Consider the following 15,360-nt stretch of genomic DNA (forward strand, 5'->3'; position numbering starts at 1 on the left):
CACCTCCATACTCCAGGAACGCCTTGACCCACTTCAATTCGCATACTGTCGCAACCGGTCCACATCAGACGCCATTTCCCTGGCCCTACACTCATCCCTAGAGCATCTCGAAACCAAGGACTCCTACATCAGACTCCTATTTATTGACTACAGCTCCGCCTTCAACACCATAATCCCAGCCAAGCTCATATCAAAGCTCCAAACCTAGGACTTGGCTCCCCACTCTGCAACTGGATCCTTGACTTTCTGACCAACAGACCATAATCAGTAAGAATGAACACCAACACCTCCTCCACAATAGTCCTCAATACCGGTGCCCTGCAAGGCTGTGTATTTAGCCCATAACTCTACTCCCTGTACACACACGACTGCGTGGCAAAACTTGGTTCCAACTCCATCTACAAGTTTGCTGACGATACGACCATAGTGGGCCGGATCTCGAATAACGACGAGTCCGAATACAGGAGGGAGATAGAGAACCTAGTAGAGTGGTGTAACGACAGCAATCTCTCCCTCAATGCCAGGAAAACTAAAGAGCTGGTCATCGACTTCAGGAAGCAAATTACTGTACACACCCCTGTCAGCATCTACGGGGCCGAGGTGGAGATGGTTAGCAGTTTCAAATTCCTAGGGGTGCACATCACCAAAAATCTGTCCTGGTCCACTCACGTCGACGCTATCACCAAGAAAGCACAACAGCGCCTACACTTCCTCAGGAAACTAAGGAAATTCGGCATGTCCACATTAACCCTTACCAACTTTTACAGATGCACTATAGAAAGCATCCTATCGGGCTGCATCACAGCCTGGTATGGCAACTGCTCGGCCCAGGACTGCAAGGAACTTCAGAGAGTCGTGAATACCGCCCAGTCCATCACACGAACCTGCCTCCCATCCATGGACTCCATCTACACCTCCCGCTGCCGGGGGAAAGCAGGCAGCATAATCAAGGATCCCTCCCACCCGGCTTACTCACTTTTCCAACTTCTTCCATCGGGCAGGAGATTCAGAAGTCTGAGAACGCGCATGAACAGACTCAAAAACAGCTTCTTCCCCACTGTCACCAGACTCCTAAATGACCCTCTTATTGACTGACCTCATTAACACTACACCCTGTATGCTTCAACCGATGCCAATGCTTATGTAGTTACATTGTATATCTTGTGTTGCCCTATTATGTATTCTCATGTATTTTCTTGAATTTTGTTTAATTCCCTTTTCTTCCATGTACTGAATGATCTGTTGAGCTGCTTGCAGAAAAATACTTTTCACTGTACCTCGGTACACGTGACAATAAACAAATCCAATCCAATCCAAGCTCAGTATCAAGCAGCTTCAAAGGACACAAATGGATGGTTGGAAAACTGAAATTAAGAGAGGGTGGGTTATGGTGTCACGGATGTGTGGGGCTGGAGGAGATTACACGTCAGGGCGGGAAAGGACCATGGAGGGATTAAAAAATAAAGATGAGAATTTGAAAGTCAAGGGGCTGGATTTTCCACTTCTGCGGCTAAGTGCAGCTGCCGGCATGGGTCCCGTGGTGTTTCACGACCGGCACATTGATGCAAACCCATCACCGATTCCGGTATCGGTGAAGGGCTAGCACCGGTACCGCGAGAAACACCCGCGGATCGTGGCGAAAATGGCTAGAGGATGGCCGGTTCCGGGCCGCACATGCGCACAGCTGACAACCAGCACAGTCGCGGCATACAACATGGCGCCAGCCATGCGCAAAATCTAACCCGCCAATTGTGAACCCACAGCCCACCCCCTTGCAAGCCCCCATCGGTTCCCCCCAGCCCTAGCAGATGCCTCTTCAGCCAGCGGCACGGATCCCGGCTGGCTTAGACCACTCATGTCCCACACCATTGGGATATCGGCCCATCGGGGGCAGAGCATCGCGGGTGGGCCGGCCGGTGAGGCGCCAACGGCCTTTGCAACTGCGCGCACCGGGCGTCACGATGTTGCCATTCCGGAGGGACACAAATTCTGGCATCCAAATTGATTCGCCGGCCGATCGGCAATCGCGATTCCGGAGTCAGGCAATGGAGAATTCCGCCCAAGTTGTTGCTTCACCAGGAACCAATGTAGGTCAGTGAGCACAGGGGAGATAGGGACACTGGGAGTTGGATGGAGGATACAATGTGGGAAACCAGCCAGGAGGTGTTCCAATGGTCCAGTCCAAAGGGAACAAAGAGTGAGGTTTTCGGCAGCAGATGACTGAGGCAGAAGCGGAGTTGGTCAATGTTACTGAGCTGGAAATAGGTGACCTGAGTGATAGAACAGGCATGTGGCTGGATGCTGCAAAAGATCATCAATAAAGTGCCATCACAGAAAAAATTTGACATCTGTAGCTGCTGAAGGATGAAAAAGGATGGGAGACCTGACATAAACCCAAAGGTGAAAAAATAATGGGAATGTGGAGAAAGGATTTTTTTTTTAAAAAAGGGCAGGTTGCAAACCTAGCAAATAGAAAGATAGGAGCAGGAGTAGGCGCGGTGGCACAGTGGTTAGCACTGCTGCCTCACGTCGCCAGGGACCCGGGGTCAATCCTGGCCTTGGGTGACTGTCTGTGTGGATTTTGTACATACTCCTCCAGGTGCTCCAGTTTCCTCCCACGGTCCAAAGATGTGTAGGTTAGGTGGATTGGGCATGCTAAGATGCTCCTTAGTGTCCAGGGTTGTACAGGTTATGTTCCACGGATAAGGTGGGGGAGTGGACCTCGGTAGTGTACTCTTTCAGAGAGTCAGTATAGACCTGATGGGCTGAATGGTCTCCTTCTGCTCTGTACGAATTCTATGGTTCAATTTTTATTCAGCCCATCGAGTCTGCTCCACCATTTAATAGGTCCATAGCTAATTGGACACTTCAATGTCTTTTACGCACACTATCCCCATAACCCTTTGTTATTGTTAATCAGGAATATATCAATCACTGTTTTAAACATACTCGATCATTGAGCTTCCACAGCCCTCTGGGGTAGAGAATTCCAAAGTTTAACAACCCTCTGTGTAAAGAATTTTTCCTCACCTCGGTCCTAAGTGGCACTTCCCCCTCACTTATTTTGAAATTGTGCCCCCTGGTTCTAGACTCCCCAGCCAAGGGAAACATCTTACCTGCATCTGCCCTGTCTATTCCTTTAAGTATTTTGGAGGTTTCAATGAGATCATCTCTCTTTCTTCAAAACACCAGAGAATACAGGCCCAGTTTGCCCAATTTGTATTCATAAGACAGTCCTCCCAAGTCTGGTGTAACTTTGATGCACTCCCTCTATGGCAATCATATTTTTACTGATGTGGAGATGCCGGCGTTGGACTGGGGTGAGCACAGTAAGAAGTCTTACAACACCAGGTTAAAGTCCAACAGGTTTGTTTCAAATACTAGCTTTCGGTGAATGGTCTGAGGAAGGAGCAGTGCTCCGAAAGCTAGTGTTTGAAACAAGCCTGTTGGACTTTAACCTGGTGTTGTAAGACTTCTTACTATATATTTTCTGAGGTAAAGGGACCAAAACTGCACACAGTAGTCCAGGTGCAGTCTAACTAAGTTTCTATACAATTGAAGTTAGACCTCACAACTCCTGTACTCAAATCCTCTTGCGATAAAAGCAAACATTCCACTATCCTTCCCAATAGCTTGCTGCACCTGCATATTCACCGTCAGTGATTTATGGAAAAGGACACCCAGGTCCCTATGTACATCTACACTTCCTACTTTCTCACAGTTTAGGAAATACTCTTTACATCTGTTCCTGCTTCAAAATGGATTACCTCACATCTTTTCAAACTCCACCTGCCATGTTCTTGTCCACTCACTAAGTCTGCCCAACGTCTCCTGCAGCCACGTCACATCTTCCTCACAGCCGATATTCCCACCTAGCTTTGTATCATTCGCGAACTTGGAGATATTACATTTGTCTCCACATCCTAATCATTGACATAGATTGTGAACAGCTGGGGGCTCAAGCACTGATTCCCTTGCAGTACCCCCTGGCCATAGCCTGCCAGCACGCAAATGGCTTGTTTATCCCTATTTTCTATTTTCTCTATTTTCTGCCTGTTGGCCAATCCTCATTCCATGACAATATGTTGCCTCCTATTCCATGTGCTTTTATTTTGCCAATTAATCTTGCGGTATTTTTAAAGGATAGATTTGCAGACCACGAAGGTGCAACCAAACAAGAGATTTATTGGAAAGGTGTCTTGTCTACAGGCTAGACTTTTGGCATCATACAAGCAATTCACTCTTTACTGCACTTACAGTGCATTTACAACACAGGGCTTCTATGGGCAAGCTCATACCCAATGGCAACAACAACAGGGCCAATCAGCCCTCAGGCAGCACAGAGGCTTCACTGGAGATAAAGTGCTGTCGGTTACAGTGATAATTGTCTGCCACTGGCGTCCTGTCATGTGAGGGTCCCTTTAAGAAAAGTGTATTTCATCAAATGGCTGCAGTGATGTCATTGTGTGGGTGGAGCTGGGCTATGATTCTGTCTTTTACTTTCATTTTCAGCTGGAAGCTGCTTTGTGGCTCTGAGGTTTACGGTTTCGTTTTCAGTTGGGAGTTTCATTCAAACAAAGAAGGTGTACTTTTGGTCTCTCTCTCTGCTTGCTAAAGAATGTCTCCAGACCACTTGATAACTTCAAAGTAATACCGTTTTTTGTAAGGAATTCAAACCTACTGTTTTGGTAGAAAAAGGCAGCGGCATTCTCCGACCTCTCCATGGGGCGCGGTGCGAATCCCGACCCGCCGCCCCGACGCTGGCTGCCATATTCTCTGGTGCCGTCTTTTGGGCAGGGTGGTGTTTGCACCATGCCGATCAGGGGCCATTGGCAGCGGCCTCCCCTGCAATTTTCCAGGCCTCAATGGGCCGAGCGGCCGTTCTTTTTGGCCAGTCCTGCCGGCGTGAATCACTCAGCTCACACATCGGCGGGACCTGGCTGGTAAGGCGGCTGGGATGGTCCTCGAGGGGGCGTGGGGCTTTCCGACCTCGGGGGGTGCCCCAACGGTGGCCTGGCCCGCGATTGGGGCCCACCGATCTGGGGATGGGCCTGTGCCTTCATCACCTTGCTGGAGGGCCTCCTGCCAGGCAGAGGGCATGCGCGAGATCACTCCAGCCCTTTGGAGCATGCGCAAACTTGCGTGGTCCCTTCAGCGGCGGCTGGAGCGGCGCCATCCCCTCCAGCGTCCACCTAGCCCCCGAGAAAGTGGAGAATTCCTCACCGTGGGGGCCCCTTAATGCCGGAGTGGTTGACGCCGGTTTTACCGCCGGCATGGGGACTTAGTCCACGGAAAGGAGAATCCCGGCCAGGGTGTTTGACTTATGGAAGTTGTTAGGAAAGTTATTAAGGGTTACCTATAGCGTACTGTATCTTTGGAGGGGTGGTATTTGTGTTGGTAGTTGATATGATGTTTGCTCTGTGTTTGTAAAATGTTAACTGGATTCATAGAATAAACATTGTTTTGTTTAAAAATACTTAAGATCTCTGTTGCATAACACCTGGAAAGTGGGCCCCTGTGCTCTTCATAACCAAAATCTATTAAAAGTTGTAGATCAGGTGAACTCCATGATATACTTTGGTGTTCTCTAAACCCTGGCCCATAACAGTACCAACCACAGCAAAGCCACCATTTTCTCCTGACGACCTGTTCAAACTCCTGCAGGTCAAGGATGCAGTCCATATCTGTACAAAGCTTACACAGTGCATCTGGGGTGCCATAAAAGTTGAAGTAACAATCATGACTAAAAAGCCATTGCACACGCTCCTACATTCATCTTCCGAATGCAATTATCCCGTGCCCTCCCCGCTGACGCAATCAGCTTCACGTCCAGGAAGCGCGTCAACCTGATTTGCATGAATTTGAATCTATTATAATATACTTACCGGGGCCTTCAGAAGGAGACCTGCAGAGCGGCATGTGTCCTCAGATGAGAAGAACGATCAGGAGGGTGTTGACGAAGAAGGAGGATCCTGAGGATGGAGGCCAGACAGGGGTGAGGGTGTGTCTGGACAGGAGGATCAGAGAGACCCTCATTGCCTCCCGTGAGGCAATACAGACAAAACCCTGTTTTGCCCTGTGATGGCCACCTGGCATGTGTGGGCATTGCGCCTAAGTGGGAAGGGGTTCTGATGTGGAGTGCAGGGGGGGGTGGCGGTTTGAGGACCCTGGTGGAAGATGGGGTCCTGGGTCCTGCGAGGTGGTGACATGTGTGATCGAGGTGACATTCCGGGGGATGACGGAAGGGTGGAGTGCAGGAAGGAGACCGGGAGCACCTACACTGGCTGATTGATTAGGTCATTCATCGTTTTTCTGCATTGCTCGCTCGACCTGTTGATCAAGTTGTTGGCACTGACCAGTGCTCTCACCGTCACGTAGCAGGATTCATCACCTTGCTGGAGGGCCTCCTGCCAGGCAGAGGGTAGATTGTCAACCATCCTCTCTCCTCCATGGCATCCAGCAAATGGCTGAGGGCCTTCTCCATAAATTTAGGAGCTGGATTTCGAGCTGTCGTGCTCTTGAATGAAAGCAAGTGCTGTGAAGCTGTTTAAATGCAGTGGCCCTTTTATTTGAGGGCATACATGACCACCAGGGCAGGCGAATCAGGCGCCTTGTGCCTCGGCTGCCACATTCTTTCACAAAGGGAAAATGCCTGAATATTGCGCTCCAGATCATGCCGCCAGGGCCGGCGGGAATCACACTGGTTTGCACGCTGAAAAAATGGCACTGTAATTGTTTTGGAAGATTTAGAAGTCATAGAACAGTACAGCACAGAACAGGCCCTTCGGCCCTCAATGTTGTGCCGAGCCATGATCACCCTACTCAAACCCACGTATCCACCCTATACCCGTAACCCAACAACCCCCCCCTTAACCTTACTTTTATTAGGACACTACGGGCAATTTAGCATGGCCAATCCACCTAACCCGCACATCTTTGGACTGTGGGAGGAAACCGGAGCACCCGGAGGAAACCCACGCACACAGGGGGAGGACGTGCAGACTCCACACAGACAGTGACCCAGCCGGGAATCGAACCTGGGACCCTGGAGCTGTGAAGCATTTATGCTAACCACCATGCTACCCTGCTGCCTTTTACCCCAGTCTTTGGCTCCTCATGCAGTTCGAAGGGAAGGCACTTGCTTTACATTATTTTCAACATGTACCACCCTCTATTGATCGGACCACAAGATCAATACAGACAAATAAGGTCATTCTACCCATCTTAGTTCATTAATCTAGAATGGAGAATCAACAGGAACCAAATGGTGCTTTAATAACTATGGCATTTTCCTCACGCTGTTTTATCAAGAAAACTATTCCAGGTTGATTGTTCTTTGTGAAGAACGTCTCCACAGTGCTCAGGAAGAGGCAGCGTTACAATCTAAATTGAAATGTGTGAAGTCCTATTTCCTTCCCTGACATGCTATAAGTTGGATAGTCTTCTCGTGCAGTGGGTCGTATCCTCCCTCTGGGATCAGACCTCCTGGAGTCAAGTCCTGCTTGAGGAACTGATGGCCACGGGATGTGTGTTCATAGCATGGCCAAACAGGGCAATTGTCAGCCTGTAAATCCTTCCAGTACACCAGATGATAGGCCAGAATAATGGGAGAGTTTTCTGACCTGCCATACTGTAGAAGGCAACATCAAACCACTTCATTACTTTGTCAAACACAATCATGGACCAATTCAATGGAAGTCTATGGCCACCGATGCTCTCTTGGTGCATTGTACTAAAGGAGAAGGAGGAAGCGATCACATAAAGACATCCACCAGACCATACACCTCCTACAGCAAAACTAATGGGTAGACAGGCTACTTGTGACAGAGACCCCATTGCTGCCACCTTCTGCAGCCTAAACTGGGTGCACAGTGGTAGTGTGGGGGCATTGCTCTTTTTTTCCAATTCATGGGCAATTTCGTGTGGCCAATCCATCTACCCTGCACATCTTTGGGTTGTCGGGGTGAGACCTATGCAGACACAGGAGAATGTGCAAATTCCACATGGACAGTGACCTGGGGCCGGGATCGAACCCGGGTCATTGGTGCCGTAAGGCAGCAGTGCTAATCACTGCGTCACCATACTGCATGTCTGGGGGCATTGCTGCCTCTGATTCGTTTCCTTCCCACTTGGGGAAGACATTTAATCCCAACTCTTTGCTACCACATGTGCACAGCCCTGCAGCAGCAATCAGGTGCTCTGCTCCTGGGGTAAGAAACCAATGTAACTTTCTGATGCCCACAGATGCTGACTCTGCCACCATTTGGCTAGATACCATCCAGGTCAAACAGACCACTTGATTGCTGCCCCTTTTACAAACATTCAAACCATCCCCACCGACAAACAGCGGCAGCCGTGTGTACCATCTACAAGATGCACTGCAGTAACTCACTAAGGTTCCGTAGACACCATCTTCCAAACCCATGACCATCACCATCTAGAAAGACAAGAGCAGCAGACACCTGGAGGTTCCCCTCCAAGTTACTCACCACTCTGACTTGGAAATATATCGCCTTGCCTTCACTGTCGCTGGGGCAACATCCTGGAACTCCCTCCCTAACCGCACCAAAGGTGCATCTACACCTCAAGGCCTGCAGCGGTTCAAGAAGGCAGCTCACCACCACCCTTTGAAGGGCAACTAGGGATGGGCAATAAATGCTGGCCTAACCAGCGATGTCCACATCCCGTAAATTAATTTGAAAAAACTACCTCAGATTGGGACTTCTAATTCTTTTCACAAACAAAATTGTTAGCCTCATGAGCAGCTGAGTTCACCAAACAGAAAGATCCCATTTTAATTCCTATTGTGTACTGAGCCTGCTGATATTCGCTGGACTGGCATTGGAGCAACTAGAATGGTTTCTGAGCTGACAGGAACACCAACTTGCATTTATTCAATACCGCTAATGTGGAAGAACTGCCCAAGGCACTCTCACAGAGGGATAATAAAAAAAATGGTCAGCGAGCCAAAGAAGTAGACATTAGATAGTTTTCAGAAGGGTCTCGAAGGACGTGTTGCAGGTGGAGAGGTTAAGGGGTATGTCATAGCCTGAAGGGTGAGGTAGTTAAAGACCTGACTGCCAATGGGCATGTGCAAGGGGCCAGTGTTATTCAGAGCGTGTTGTTGGAATAGAATGAGAACAATCAACCAAGTGGTCTACTTCTGATCATTACTAGTATCAATGTCAGACAAAGCTAGAACTGAGTTTATTTGTACTTAGATTTCCAGTCGGCATTTACCCGAAGTACATGTGAAAAACTTAGGCCGGGAATTTTTGGCTCCTCCATCCGGCAAGATCTCCTGAATTCTATGGATGTTTAACTGGCTGGCCGCATCCACCATGGGGAGCCAACCAACCCGGCCTGAGTTAAATTCAAAATATTAGGGATTCAGGATAAACCTTGCAAACAAATAAATGTAGAAAAATGTGGTTACTTGTCAGATGACAGGTGGGGGAGTTATTCAGTGGGATTGGTGTCGTGACTACTACAATTTCTGACTTTGTTCGTTGATTTAGACTCCAATCAAGCTAGTCAAGTTTGCCGATAAAACCAAACTTGGAGAGTCAGTCAAGGAATAACTCCAAATGATGATCTCATCCTGTGCATTGGAGGTGAAAATACCAGAATAACTGGATGGAACAATGGGAAGGTTTTAGTGCCAGCCTCGATGGATACGCTGATTTTCTTTCCGAATCTGTCATTTCTTTTCGATAAGTCCCGTGATTGAATAGTCACTGCTTCTGTTCACTGGCGGAAGTTGTCCACTTTAGTGAGATCCTGGAAGGGTTGCCAGGCCCTCACCAAAGTGGACAATTTTTAGAAGGATTATGGTCAGCAAGAACAAATCATTGGCGGCACGAGGGGAACAACAAAACTGAGAGGAAACTAAACTCCAAAGGAAACCCTTCAATTCAAACTGATCGATGGCATCAAGGGGTATGGGCATAAAGCAGAATTTGTTCTAAATTCATATATGGGGATCTGGGCATCACCAGCATTTATTGCCCATCCCTAATTGCCCTTCGGAAAGTGGTGTTGAGCTTCTTGAACTGCTGCAGTCCTTGAGGTGGAGGTACACTTACAGTGCTGTGAGGGAGGGAGTCCTGGGGTTTTGACCCAGGGAGAGTGAAGGATCGACGATATATTTCCTAGTCGGGGTGGTGAGTGACTTGGAGTGACGCCAGGTGGTGGTGTTTCCAAATATCTGCTGTCCTTGTCCTTCTAGATGGCAGTGGTCATGGGTTTGGAAGCTGAGGAACTTTGACGATATACTGCTGTGCATCTTGTTGGTGGTACATATAGCACGTAGATGGCGTTATCATCGAGGATCAGTCATGATCATAATGAATGATGGAGCAGGCTCGAAGAGCCGAATGGCCCAATCTTCCTAGTTTCGGTGATAGTCAGAGGAAGCAGAGGAACAGTGAGATTGTTCTTTCACAGAGCTAACAGCAAAACGACAAAAATCAGCCCACAACATTTCAAAATGTATCTCATCCTCACCACTACTTGTTGGCCAACACACGTATTAATAGCATGCTCACGTGTTGTTATATTTTTGGCAAAATTTAGGCCAATATGATTTGATGTGTTGTCCTATTAACAGCTGGGCAGCAATATGATTACCTCCTCAGGAGCAGATTATTAGGAATAACCTATATATAACCCATCAAGCTCTTTCAATCAGCTACGAGGAATAATCTTTTTTTATGCAAGTCTTGTTGAGTGTCAAGAAAGAGCTGCCAGCTTAGAGTAGAAGTTAGGAACAAAGCAGTGAACCCTGCTGTGCAATGTTTTATCGCTCTCATCTGATGTTTCCAAAAATCCTAATATGCTAAGGTCAGACGTGTTGGGAATTCTACTGGCATATGCTGGGAGAGATTCACTTATTAAATCGCGCTGTGCTGCAAAGCCATTCAGAGATTTGTTTAAAGCAGAGACAGAGACACTTTACTTGCAAGCTGATGACCTCTGTATTCAGACTGCATACTGAATGTACTGGGGCATGTCTCATGGACCGGACTGCGAATGAAAACAAAATACAGCCGAAAGCATTTGAAAATGGCAAAGATTACAGTAAAATGATGTGAAACTGAAATGAAGGCCAACACACTTTGGTCAGCTTCTTAACCAACAGCAGCTGTTAAAGACTGCAATTTGGGGCCATTACAGCTTCCAAAATCACAGTCTGAAAAGGGGTAATGACCTTGTTTAGCTGCTTTTAAATGCGACATCGTTTTTGTCATCAGTTGGAGGTATTTTCCATACTCAACACATTCAATGTCATCAAAATTGCTTTCAGGCTCAACAAAATATGTTGTCAATAGGTCCATGATTTTTGCAACAGTGGAGTTGAAAAGGGTGCTATAGTGAATTAGAAATAATTCGCACCAGTAGCTCAATGCCTCATTATCCAGGGAGAATAGTCATGATGCACCTTGTAACACTGCATCACAGGGAGCTGCTTTTCATTCTAATCAGTGTCCATCAGCTCTGACTGAACTGCGAAAACTTGGCCACTTTCTCCAGTGTCATTGGACACACACTGTGCCTCGCACACTGAACTACAAAGATTGCAATGAAATCAACTCAACCTAAAAGGAAGGCACCAGGGGCAGCAGGGTGGCGCAGTGGGTTAGCCCTGCTGCCTCACGGCACCGAGGTCCCAGGTTTGATCCCGGCTCTGGGTCACTGTGTTTGCACATTCTCCCCGTGTTTGCGTGGGTTTCGCCCCCACAACCCAAAACGATGTGCAGGCTCGGTGGATTGGCCACGCTAAATTGCCCCTTAATTGGAAAAAACAAATTGGGTACTCTAAATTTTTTTAAAAATTGAAGGTACCAGACGACAACAGTGAAAAATATTTTGATTGCCCCTCGCAGTTGTTAGCTTTCTGCTTTTGTAAAATGCGACACGTGACCATTGACAGATTTCACATGAACATGTGCATTCAGGTGCAGTGTTCAGACTCAAAGAAGCAAGGATGTTTGAGCGTGAGGAGTCACGAACTTGTATCGGAGTTTCCCCAATGCTTCCTGCTAAATATCTTCTTTACTCCCAGTTATCCATGTCTCTGAGCACAAAACACATGGGAAATTCCGGTCTCTTGGACTTAATCAGTGATACAGTTCTCCTGTTTCGGCTGGAAGCGCAATAAATTTGTTGACATTGGCTAAGGTCACTATTTGGCTTGGGCACTGTAAGGCTGCAGATGAATAACACATTGTCAAAGTTCTGATCCCCAAGTCATCTTTCACTGCCTCCATAAAGTAGAGAGGGAAAAGCAGTTTGCATATGGTTCAAGAGCAATATTAATAAAACACTGCGCATTGCCAAAACATGAAAGTCAAAGCTGGAATAATTTGCATATTCTTCTGTTTTTAGAAATTTGGAAACCTGCTTAATGTTAAATTATATTCCTCTCTTACTGCCTTCCCCACTTGACTAAAATGGGGTGGGGGGGAGGGGGGGGGGGGAGTTAGAACTCACTTAAAAGTGGCATAAGCAATTAATGCACCTTATATTGGGTAAATTTGGCCTGACAGGGGAACTATTTAACAGTTTAAAAATTTCTGGTTACTTAAATCCTATAATAATGGAAGTAAATCTCTTAATCCCTTCTGCTCTATCTCTGCATAGAATACCTAGGAAAATGAATAGCCAACAAAGTATAGATAAAAGAATGAATTTGAATATTACAAAAAGCATGAAAGGAAATACTGACTAATAAACAAGTTTTCAAATATCTGTTTATGAAAAAAGCTACATGCGCTTGGGTTTAGATATAGAAAAGCTGCTTACTGCCATAAACAGAGAGGTATTAGTTTTCTGTAACACACTGAAGATTAAATTCCAGTAATCCTACAATGATAACATTGCTAATTTAATTCTTCAGCAAAAAGCTCGTAGTGAGCCAACCAAACCGGGAGTTCTGTAAATGGCTGTTGGCCAGAACAGTCCCTGCGAAATACAAAATGTCTGCAGTAACCCAGAGCACACAATAGTCCCAGGCAAGGCTTTTAGGGTTAAAATGAATGTCAGTGACGTGGTGATGTTGAAATTCATCGTGGTCATTTCACAAAAACTGATGATAGCACATCAACAACTGGTTTCAAACAATGAGCGCGATTCTCCGGAAATGTCTCTAAGTGTGGTAGCGAGCGGGAACTGCCGCGAGCTTCCCGGCGCTCGGCCGGCAATTCTATTCAACATTAATTACCCAACTTAATGAGGCTCCACGGGGCAAATGAAGGCTCACCAGCCGATTCGCCAGGACCACACTCGCTAGCCCCACGCTCACAAGGTAGGGCAACACTTCAGCTGCACTTGCACAGCCAAACCCAGTCAGCTCACAACAATGGACTCCAGGAGACCGGCCCCAAGATTTGGCAATGCAGATCTGGGGAGGCTCCAAGGTGTGGTGGATGCTCGGAGGGATGTCCTGTTCCCCCAAGGGTGGCGAGTTTGTTACAGGACAGCCAGTGCTGCCTGGGACGAGTTGGTGGCAACTGTGAACTCCGGGAGTGTGACGAGGAGGACCGGCCTCCAGTGACAGTAAAAGGTTAACGAACTACACCTAGAAGCAGGTGAGGCCCAAACCAGAAGCCCAATCCCGACCTCGCGCAGGACCCGACCCAGCCTGGGAATCGACGCCAGCGTCCAAACCGCCCAATCCAGCTGCTGGAATGCCTGACCACAAGACCTGGCCCGGGCCAACTCAGAGAGGCTCGCCCAGCGCCCCGACTTACCAGCAGATGGAGGAACGGAGAATCCCCATGGAGGCCCGACCAGACCTATTCCAAGGCCTGATACCAGGAGCGTCCGACCAGACCACCAACGCTGGAACAAAACATGAGACCCGGACTAACCTGACCCAGGAAGACCCTGCCTGTGACGCAAACCCGGACTAAAGACCCCTAAAACGGCGGAGGAAACGAGAACACTGAAAGGTAGACCCGTACTCACGGATCCCCGGGGCCCGTATGGATTGTAAACTTGCCCCCCCCGGCAAACCACAAATCACAAACAGCACCCAGGATCCCGCCATACATGACCCCAAAATTGGAAACAGCACCCAGGACCCTGCCAGGCGCAACCACTTACCTTCATCAAGATCAGACTTCTCCCATCGGATCCCAGGACCATCCAGAAGAGCTGCTGACTGACAAAGCGAGAGGAACACGGCGGTCTGCAGGTGAGACTAAATCAACAACGTTTCAAATCTCCTCTCCCGAGCATATTCCTGGCAAACGTCCAAGTGATCGAAAATAAGCTGGACGAGCTTAACGCCAGACTTACCTCTCAGAGAGAAGTAAGACACTGCTGTGTGCTCTATTTCACGGGGATATGGCTCACCCCCTCCTCACTGGACTATGCCATACAATCTGAAGGCTTCTCAATTCACCGGATGGACTGCATGGCATCATCGGGCAAAGCAAAGGATGGAGGGTTTTGTCTCCTCATCAACTTCTCCTGGTGCTCAGACGTGGTGACCCTGGTGAAGTACTGCTCCTCGGACCTGGAATACCTGACTGTGAAGTGCCGCCTGTACTAGCTTCCATGGGAGATCACTTCAGCCATTATCACAGCTGTCTACATCCCACCCCAGGCAGAAGTGAAGAAGGCGCTGGATGACAGCTATAAATAACAATGAAACAGAGCACCTTGGGCGGGATTCTGCGGGAATCGGCGGGACGGGCAACTCTGGCGGGAAGGAGTGGCGTGAACCACTCCAGCGTCGGGCCGCCCTAAAGGTGCGGAATACTCCGCACCTTCAGGGGCTAGGCCGGCGCCGGAGTGGTTTGTGCCGCGCCGGCTGGAGGGGCAGGGACTTCGGGCTCCTGAAGGGCCCCTGCCGGCTGGCGGGAGTTGGCGCATGCGTGGGAGCACCAGTGTATGCTGGCGTCATCCCAGCACATTCACAGGGGGGGATCTTCTCCGTGTCGGCCATCACGAAGGACCACAGCAGCCAATGCGGAGGAAAATGGAATCCTCCGCACCTTCAGGGGCTAAGACAGCGCTGGAGTGGTTTGCGCCCCGCCAGCTGGCGTGGAAGGCCCTTGGCGCCATGCCAGCTGGGGACGCAGGGATTCCACCGGCCGGCACAGGTCCGCGCATGCGCAGGAGCATCAGCGGCTGCTGATGTCAACCCCGCGCATGCGCAGGGGGGTTCACCTTCGCACCAGCCATTGCGGAGGCTTACACGGCAGGCCCGTAGGAATAGAGTGCCCCGACGGCACAGGCCCGCCCCCGATCGCGGGCCAGGCCACCGTGGGGGTATCCCCCAGGGCCAGATCGCCCGCGGCCCCCCGTGGACCCTGGAGCCCGCCTGCACCAGGTAAGGGACCAAAACCAATT

The 15,360-nt window shown here is 48.8% G+C and overlaps 1 long non-coding RNA gene across 1 annotated transcript in view; it reads right to left on the reverse strand.

The window, feature by feature from the left end:
- Positions 1 to 14,290, reverse strand: part of LOC119954467 — a 100,258-nt gene extending 85,968 nt beyond the window's left edge. The window contains exon 1 of the long non-coding RNA XR_005458248.1: positions 14,107 to 14,290. This is a non-coding gene — a long non-coding RNA (uncharacterized LOC119954467). The remainder of the gene's footprint in view (positions 1 to 14,106) is intronic.
- Positions 14,291 to 15,360: the final 1,070 nt, after the last annotated feature.

Source organism: Scyliorhinus canicula, chromosome 19, assembly GCF_902713615.1.
Source record: "Scyliorhinus canicula chromosome 19, sScyCan1.1, whole genome shotgun sequence".
In the NCBI taxonomy this organism is placed as follows: domain Eukaryota; kingdom Metazoa; phylum Chordata; class Chondrichthyes; order Carcharhiniformes; family Scyliorhinidae; genus Scyliorhinus; species Scyliorhinus canicula.